Source organism: Necator americanus, chromosome IV (genome assembly GCF_031761385.1).
Source record: "Necator americanus strain Aroian chromosome IV, whole genome shotgun sequence".
NCBI lineage: Eukaryota > Metazoa > Nematoda > Chromadorea > Rhabditida > Ancylostomatidae > Necator > Necator americanus.
In genome coordinates this window covers 4,622,699-4,632,539 of record NC_087374.1, presented here as the reverse complement: position 1 = coordinate 4,632,539, position 9,841 = coordinate 4,622,699, and positions in this window count along the sequence as shown.

Sequence of the window (9,841 nt, the reverse complement as noted above, 5' to 3'; positions counted from 1 at the left end):
TTATTATTTATTAACTAGTTATCATTAATTTTTTGACTTCGCATGGATCTTCGTAGGAAATTCGTTTACATTGTTTGCTGATTTGTTTATTATTGTTTACTTACTAGTTATTACTAATTTTTTTGAATTTGCATGAATCTTCATGAGAAATTTGTTTATTAATTTATTCATTATTGTTTGTTCACTAGTTATTATTATTTTTTGACGTCGGATGAATCGTCGTGGGAAATTTGTGCACATTGTTTATTAATTTATTTATTTACTAGTTATCATTACTTTTTTTTTAACTGGATCTTCGTAAATTTGCTCACATTGCGAGTCCAGCGCTTTGTGGACGCTTCGATGCTACTCATAACTTCCCCGCCGACCTAATGAACACTTCAATTACATCATTATTTGCTTATTAATATTATTTATTTATTAATATTATTTATTTATTTATTCATTATAGGAGGTGCGTAATCTCAAAAAAGAGATAAAATTTCATGTAAATACGTGAGAAACTTCTAATAGTGGAACTCAATCATCTCATAGAACTTCCTTCTTCTCACAGTACGCCGGTACCGTGTCTCTTGATCGTGGGGAACGGTAAGGAGGGCCCCGGCGGATTCCCCGCGAATGCCCCGGGGGAAAATTACGTGTCCAGTGGATATGCCAGCGCTATACGTGAACATATGTACCTCGACGAGGTCACGCTCCACGTCGTTCATGGAGACGTAGGAAATCGTCTCAGATGCTCTTCTGACCGTGGGACCCAAAGAGCTACACAGTTGTAAGGAACCATGTAAAGAAGCTTGGTGAGGTGTCGAAATTACCGAATAAATAAATGATGTTGAAATAAATTAAAGAACAAATAATTAATAATTAATAATTAATAATTATAATGATAATAAATAATCAATTATTAATAGCGAATAATAATTAGTTATTAAAGAACAAATAAATTAAAAATACATGTCATTTTTTGTGGTGTTCTAATAAGAAAACGGGAGCGAGTTTTGTCCAAATATTACCTTCCGGAAGTCTAGAAATTTAATCTAATGAACCGTTTTTCTTCTAAGAGGTGAGATAGATACAGAAAACCCCTCTGTGTGGAAATAAATTGGAGCACAAAGAAAGTTTGGAAGTTACAGGATAACGATACTTTTGAAAGCTAGAGGTTCCGTTTTTAACGAAAAATTTTGTATTTAAAGCTATTAGATGCATCTTTTTTTGTGATAGTTCACGTCAGGATTTCTCCTACTTCTGGAACGGTTACAAATTCACCTCACTTAACAAAATTCCGGTGGATTTGTCTGATTTCCTTTTAAAAATTATATCACATCGTATATCACAAGATTCCAATGGATCTGTTCGATTTTCTTTAAAAAAAAGTCTAATAGCTCGTGGATTATATCCTAGCCTAAGAGCCTGCGAATGATAAGCGGTAGGTAAGCAGGGTCAGCAATTTAGGCAGGGACACAGGTGAATCTCTTCAGGATACGCACCATCGCTAATTGCTCTGGCAAGGCATAACCGGGGCATTCAGGAAATTCCTCTGGGACGCTCCGATGAGTTCCGAAACTTGAACTTTTCCCACTAATTTACTTTTCCCATACATATTTACGTTACGTTTTATGGATTTTACTCCAAAATTGCATCCACAATTCAGTCTGGATCTCTAGCTAATTAAAGCAATAAAGCTAGCGATTTAGGTTATATCAACGTTCTAGGTAGAAGAGGAGAAGGTCCCGACGCTAGAGATCCAGACTGAATTGGCGAAAATTGGCAATTTCGAAAAAAAAATCCACGAAAAATGTCACGTAAATAGGGGAGAAAAGTAAAGTAAATAAGGAAAGTTCAAGTAGTGGAACTCCGTCACCTCATAAGACTTTTTCCTCCTTTTCACAGTACACATATTATTGTATTTTTGTATTTTTTACTTATCCCTAGGAACGCTGGTATGCACGCAAAACGCTAGGCTTGTTAAATTTCGGGATTTTTGTCCATCGTTTTTTTTTCAATAAGAAATATAAATAAATACATATAAGTAGTAAATAATAATAATATTTTTCTGATCCTCCACAATTCAGTGAATCATGTCCTCTTCCTCTGGTAAACGTTTGCAACTGTGTCGATAGAAAAAAGAAAAGAAAAGAAAAAAAGAAGTGTGCGAGAGTGTAGTGGTCGTGACTTCACCACAAGTCATTCAAAAAAAGTTCTTAACGCATTTATTGTTCATTTTTGTTCGTTTCATAACTTTTTTTTTTTTTTGCAATTTCTTTATTTATTATGCAGTATTATATTTATTTTCCATCCTACACAATCTCTGAACTCTTTTTACTTCGTGGAAGTCCTTTCTTTTCTCAATATCGGACAATTTTCACAATGTACGCCTATCTCGCTCTTAATTTCCCAAGCGAGTCCAATAACTTTTTTTTGTCTCTGGATATTTGATTTATACGTTTTTGGCGAGCCATTAATCAAATGATCCCGTCCTCTCGATCGTACACGATCGATCATAATCATATGATCTGCTGTGAACAGGTTCATTGTTTCACGTGCCATTTCCATGAACCTGTGCTGCCAGAAGATCGTTATCGATGAGGTCAGCGCGCCGATCGTTCGTTCTGCATCCGACCAACGGCGCTATCAGCAACTGTCACGATCAAAGAACATTTTCCAGAATTTTCCTTCATCTTTCCATTCCTCCTCTCTTCTTTCACTTGAACATTAACCGATCCTAAGAAGAAACTAGAAACTTCCGTTTTGAAAGATGTACGCGACTAGCACTGCAGAATCCTGAAGAAAAAGTCCCTCTCTTGTTTGTTTGCTACGAACCTACAAAACCTCAAAAGTACCTTATTCTATTAAAAAAAAGAACCTAAAATTCCCTAGAAATCCGTTTAAAAAAACCTTAAAATACCTTATTCTATTTCCGGAATAGTTTTACGTGCGTGAAGGAGGAGATGTAAACATTATCAGGACTGTTTTCTAAACATTTCTAAAGATTATTTAGTTTCTAAGGATAGAAACTGCAAAGCGTAGTGAAAAGAAAAACTTAGGACAAGCTAACCAAAAATTCTTTCTCTCGTCCAACTTACATGAGCACTTTTTTCTTATTCTCTTCGGCGGTACCAATTTCTCTCCTTTTATTATTTATTTATTATTTATTTTATTAGATTCTTTCTTCTCCCCGTATCCTTCTAAATCAGGTAGAAATTCCTCTCTTTTTTTACGAAATTAATTTTGTTAAATTTTCCATCTCTGTGTCCAGAAATTTTGTTACATGACCTGCTTCAGAACGACGGCTTAAGGTCTCAGAGATCCAGTACAATTTAGTCGGTAGCCATTATGTATGCATAGTCGATTATTCGATGCTGCCCCGGGGTAAACGAGGCTTTTTTTCTTTTTCTGAGTCGATACCATAATTTTTAGAGAAAATATATAAGGGCACTGACCTCATACATAGGACTCTTTGGCTCCGGAAATCATTGCATAGGCCTCTGGACGCTCTCAGAAACGTTCACAATTCTGCCTCTGAAGCTGAAGAAGCTGCTAGCTTCCATGTTGATTGATTGACGCCGGTCACTTTACTGTTTATTTTATTTTTTTTTAGCACAACACTAATCTTAGCACGCGCTGACTCCACTGACGTGCTCCAGTGACAAGGGGGATTTTTTCTCGACCTATCTTCGTTGTAAGCTTCATATGTATGCACGCCCCCCCCCCCCTCCCCCCTCCTTTCCTACAGGCACACGAGGAATCAGTTTTCCTTTATGGGTTCCCGCTTTTTTTGGAGTAACTGGTGGTGAAAATATAATTTTTTTAAACTATATGTCATAAATTAATGTCGTTTCGTCGAAATACGATGGCAGAGCGTTTGTTGTTTACGATGAGATACGTTGTTTGTTTATGTTTGTTCACCACTACAGTATAAGCGTACAATATTCGCATTGTGCGGTGAAACTCTGGATTTTCATCCTAACAGAGTCTAGGTGAAAGTATAAACATCTCAGAAGATTAATTAGAACTCGTTCATTCGTCGTCGCGTTCCTTCGATCCGGTGGATTTTTTTTCCACAAAATCCTGCATTAGAGGCGCGACTGTTGTTCTCTCGCAGATTCGTTCCGGTAATCTGACAGAATTTTTTCCGAAACCTTGAAATGTTCTAGCGATTGATTCTCCTCTTGATTCTTTATTTTCTTCTTGATTTTCTGTGTACTGTTGAGCACTGAAGTTTTTTTTTGTTATTGTTCTCTTGTTTTTTTCTACATGTCTTCGTTTGGACGATGGGAAAATCCACTAGAAAATCGAAAAAAAATTTAAATTATTTTCTTTTTTTTAACCTCCTTACCACCTATGAAAAAAAAACAATGCACCAGCATTTTTGACTCATACATCAGTTTCGATCATTTCTGATCAATTTCGCAGCTAAAAAACAGAAGCGATAACTTTATTTTTCATCAGAATTTAAAACTCATACGTTTTTCTCATCATACTCTTGCAATTCTGCTGAGTTCTTTCTTTCTTTCTTTCTTCTTTTTCTTTTCTTTCTTTCAATTTCTTTAAAAAGTAAAATGGACACATTTTATCCTCAATGGAAATTCAGAGAAATTGGAATTTTCAAAGAAATAAACATATCTCTTTTTTAGATAAATTAATCAATAAGCCAAACCGATCATTCAATCCTCATTCAAGGATTAATCGATAAAATCAACAGATCTCTTATTCTCTCGGAGCACCAATCATTTGTTGGTGGGAAAAAACGAGATTCGTTCACAGCAATACTTTCAGAATGTGATTTTTTCCTTTTTTACGATGAAGATTGCACGAATGGTTTTTTTTTCGTTCCTTGCCCATATATATTCAGAAATTCTTATGTACGAAATTTTCGTATTATGTTCCGGAAACACGGAAACCCGTGGGAAAGACGTGTACGAATAAAATGAATGTCCATGATGCGAGGTGTATCAGTCGTGTCAGTGAAGGCCTTGTTCCGTCATAGTTCTGTGTATAATTTACTTATTTATATATTTATTTACTATTTTATTACTATCATTATTATTTATTTTATACTTTTATTTACTTTTTAGATGTTTTGGATCTACTTTTACATTTATATGTATATTTTTTGTGTTTTTTTTTTGTTTTTTGTTTCTTTGTTTTTTTAAATGTTTTTTATGTGTACATGTTGTATATTATATGTAGTGCTGTATTTGTATAATTATGCACTTTTTTGCGTTTATAGTCAACGTTAAAGCAGCGTAAGATCGCTCCAGACACACGTCTCTTTCCGAAAATACTCCTTTCCCCTCGTTATAAGTATTATATAAGTATATATATATATAAGTATATATTATAAGTATTATATAAGTATTATATATTATATAAGTATAGTATAAGTATTTTCGTTGAAATATATGAAAACCAGGGAAAGAAAAAAATAGAAATGATGGTAATATAGTTCCAGAAAATTTTCGATAAGATAGTAAAAATCCTAGAATGATTATTTTCCATACATCTACATATTTGGATTCTTCTTTCTCTTCTCATTTCAACAGAATTTTTCTTTTTTGTTTTTTTTCTCGAAAGTCTCAACGGTCCTGTTGTTATCTACATCTATGAACACTAAGAAATCAGGACTAATATCGCTAAAAGATGACTTTCTTATTGAATAAAAATAAAATAATGAAAAAAAACAAGTAAAAATAAATTAATAAACTATAAGTTAAAAGATGGTTAAGCTGATAAAACAAATAAATATTACAAATAAAATAAATAGCAGATATAGTATAAATAGTAAGTATAGTATATATAAGTAAACATAACAGCAAATGAAATAAAATAAATATAAATAGCAGATATAGTACAAATAATAAGTATGGTATATATAAGTAAACATAACAGCAAATAAAATAAAATAAATATAAAATGTAAAGTCCATATAATATAATTGCTGGAATAGATTTTAAAAATATTCTAGTTTACCTATTTATTCATATCAATGGGCGACAAAAGGGTTATGTCAGCAAAAAATCTGTTTAGGACCGAACAGCCTCGAAATTGGGAAGATAAGCACCTGCATTCCGTTCATTAAACTCGAAAAAAAGTAGTCGTTTCTTTGATCCAGAACGATGACGATAAGAAGTAACAAAACTCAAATAAATTATGTAAGATAGAGCGCACAAGGAGAACTATTTAACCGAACGGAGGAACCTCTGTGTGAGACCTACATACACAATTTTCCATCGTATTCAAAAATTTATTAGGTTATGTCATAAATAAGTTCCGTTCGGTGTTTTCATTTTCATATGTTTATTTTTCAAACACCATAAAATAGGAAAAAAATTGATTTTGACGTAATGAGCTTTTCTGTTAGCTTCTCTTTCTCTCTCTGGTTATTTGATGTGGATTTTGTCGCAATATTGAATATTGATTTCAAAATATAACCATTGAAATCTGAAGGGCCACTGCCCCCTTGGTTCGTCTTTCCAGAATCCAGAAAGGAATTTAACGAAGCAGTTTCTAACCGTCCGATCGGTTATCACTCCTTCACCATACACACTGTTTTTTTTTTAGCCATGGTCGATGCACCGTTACATTTTTCAAATTCCCAAAGCATCAGATAACGTAAATGTATTTCTTAATTATCCAATTTCAAAGTGAACAAAAAATCGAGCGTGATTTAAAGGCATCACTCCACGAATCTGAGGTGGTACGGTTTTCAGGTGGAGTATTCGTATACGGGATCGTAAATTATGGAGAGGAGGGTGATTCCGTCCATTTCTTGTTAGTTGGCGGAAAGAACGGCACGGAAAATGCGGCGCCGCACGAGGCTGGCGCGCTCCAGTCGAACTCCTTGTAGAAAATAGCGCGCCGGAACGCTCGAAGCCGTATCTTCTGGGCCGTTTTTTACGGCAATTAGGAAAAAATGAACGGAATCATCCCTCTCTCCATAACCTACGATCCCGTATACGAATACTCCACCTGAAATCCGTACCACCTCAGATTCCTGGGGTAATGCCTTTAGCTTTTCAACTTTTGAATCATAAATAGCTTCCGTTCTACTTTTACACATTTATTTTTCAACAATACAAGAGAATAAAAAAAAATAACTGTGAGGTATTGAGTTTCTCTTTCTTTCTTTCTAACTCTCTCGTTTTTTGGCGTGGATTTTTTTCCCAATATTGAGCTCAAAATATGGTCATCGAAGGGGAAAGATCCCCCGCCTTGGCTCGTCTTTCAACGGTCACATCACCAAAGCGGAATTTGATAAAAACGATTTCTAGCCATCTGATTTATTTTGATTTTTTGATTCATTTTATGACTCCCTCAGCATAGCAGCTCTGCAATTTTTTTTTTGAGTCGTGACCCTGTTACCTTGCTTAAATTCCCAAAGTATCACATGGCATGAGTGTATTTTTAAATTCTCCATCTTCTCCATCTTCAAAGTGAACAAAAGTGAATAAAAGGTCGAGCGTGATTTAACTTTTCAATTTCTGATTTTCTAACTTTAACTCTTTAGTTTTTATTTCATGCACAACACTAGACTGCTGTCTAAAGACTAACCGAAGTTCACCCTATGTAGCGATAACCTTGGCGATAACCTTCTCCAGAAAAAAAAACATTTAGCGTTACCTCCAGAACACTGGACGGCTGTCCAGAGACTAACCAAAGTTCAAGTTGCGTTGCGATAACAAAAACCTCTTGTTTGGTTAACCAATTGTATGCGTAAACAATAACAACAATAAGTGCCATGTATCTCAGCGGAAGTTATTTATCCCTCAACCTAATAATTTGCTGATTACAAAAGGTGGTGTCTTAATTTTAATTTTTGTTTTGCTTTTTATTCTTTTATTTTTTATTTATGTTTTTTTAACAGCCCCTAACTCACTCACAGTTACGACAGAAAATGCTGGAATTTTATGGGATCATGACACGACAGGGAAAGCTGGAAATTCATGGAATTTTAGTTCTTTAACGATTTTCACATCCTGAGCACAGTGTCATTGTAACGAAAACAATAACCTTCTGGTGGAAGTTATTTATACTCTAACAAATCAAATACTGTAACCAATCAATAAATCTATAATCTATACTGTAATCAAATCTATATTGAATCCAATAGTATCACTGCGGTTTGTTTAGCGGATCCCTGTAAAAAAAATCTCCAAATTCCAGAAAATCTCCAAAAATAAAAACAAAATATCTGTTAAATATTTGACATTCTACCCGTAGGTTCCGCTACACTAAAAGTGCATCCCTGCTGCGGTCAGCTGACGGTATCGGACCGGAAGAGGTCGATCGTTTCCTAGCAAATCCACCGGGATTCATTCCTGCTGCATGTTGCTCCTGGATGGTTCTCGTCCCCAACTGTCTTGGATTCAATGCGAGAACTGATCACTGTTGAGCCCAACTGAGTAACAATGTTGCTGTGAATCTGACGTCTTTTTTTTGCAAGGATTGTTTTTCGAGGATTTTATTGTTTTTATTTACGAAGCGTTTGTTCAGCGACCGCCGCGCCGCCGCTCAGCTACAGTAATCCGTACCGTTAATCTTTACGAGCACAACACTAGTGCATTTAAATCGTGACTAATAAGAACATAACAACAAGTCAAAGTACTAAATGATGATCGGCGCCAAACAATAAAAATCCCCTCGTCGCCGCTCTCCCAATAAAATCAGGTTCTCGACAAATCTCTACGCACCCCGTCAATACGGCGCCTAAAGAAAGAGACGGATCGAATTCGATAATTGCACTTTTCTATGGTGACCCTACTTCTATTTTTCAACATGAGACGAGAGAAAATTCTTCACCCAACTGTTACTGTTCTATAAATTTTCCTATAGGACGTAATTTATAGAGTCTTACGGTATACAGTACTTACCTGTTGGTTTCGAATTGTGAAAAATATGCAAAAACCGTAATTCTCGACTTTTTCGATTCATTTTCGGTTCTCATTTTGATTTATTTATTTCTGATCAGACAACAATGTAAGGAGACAGCTTCGGGAATGTTTTGAGGGAAATTTTCTCCCCTACCTCAGCGCACTATCCGTTTTTTGTTAGCTTCTCTTGCAGCAAAGTTATGAGGTCCTAAATGGAACCAGTCGATTTTTCATGCCTCCAAATTCATGGATTCCAAATACTCAGCAAAGGCGGGATTTTGTCCAACTTGCCTATAGGCCATTTATTTTTTATTTTTATTTATTTATTTATTTTTTGATGCATCCCAGCGTATTCCTAGACCCCTGCCACTACAAGGCGATTTTTCCTCTAAACAAAGATATTAACTTATTATTTTAACTAAACCGTACAACGAATTTAGGTCCATTCGAACATTCAACGAATTGTTTCCCCCAAATAATGTCGACTACGTCGAATTTCAGCATTTTTCACATTGTAATCTTGCACTTTCAGAGTCTTTCTACACAAACATTTCTGAGAGAAAAAAATATCCAGACAAAACTCAATGTTTTTGAAGTCGATTGTAAAACACCGCAGTTGTTCGTCACATTCTCAAAACATTGTTGTATGGAGTGTTTTTTTTTCTGTTCGTTTTTCTACATTTCATAAATTCTTCCTTTTTTCCGTGAATCGAATAATCGTCGAGATGGTCGTTGACCACCGGGCTGGGAGGGGGAGGGGCGAAGAAAGGTAGATCAAAAAAATTCTCGTTTTACATTTTAAATCCCCATCATTCTCATGTTATATTTCCTTCGAAAAACAACATTTTTTCCTTCTTTCCTTTCAATTAATTTCTTTCAATTATTCCTTCTTCTTTTTTCACATCGTTTTTCTACATTTCATAAATTCTCCCTTTTTTTTCGTGAATCGAAAAAAAAATCGAATCGTAGAG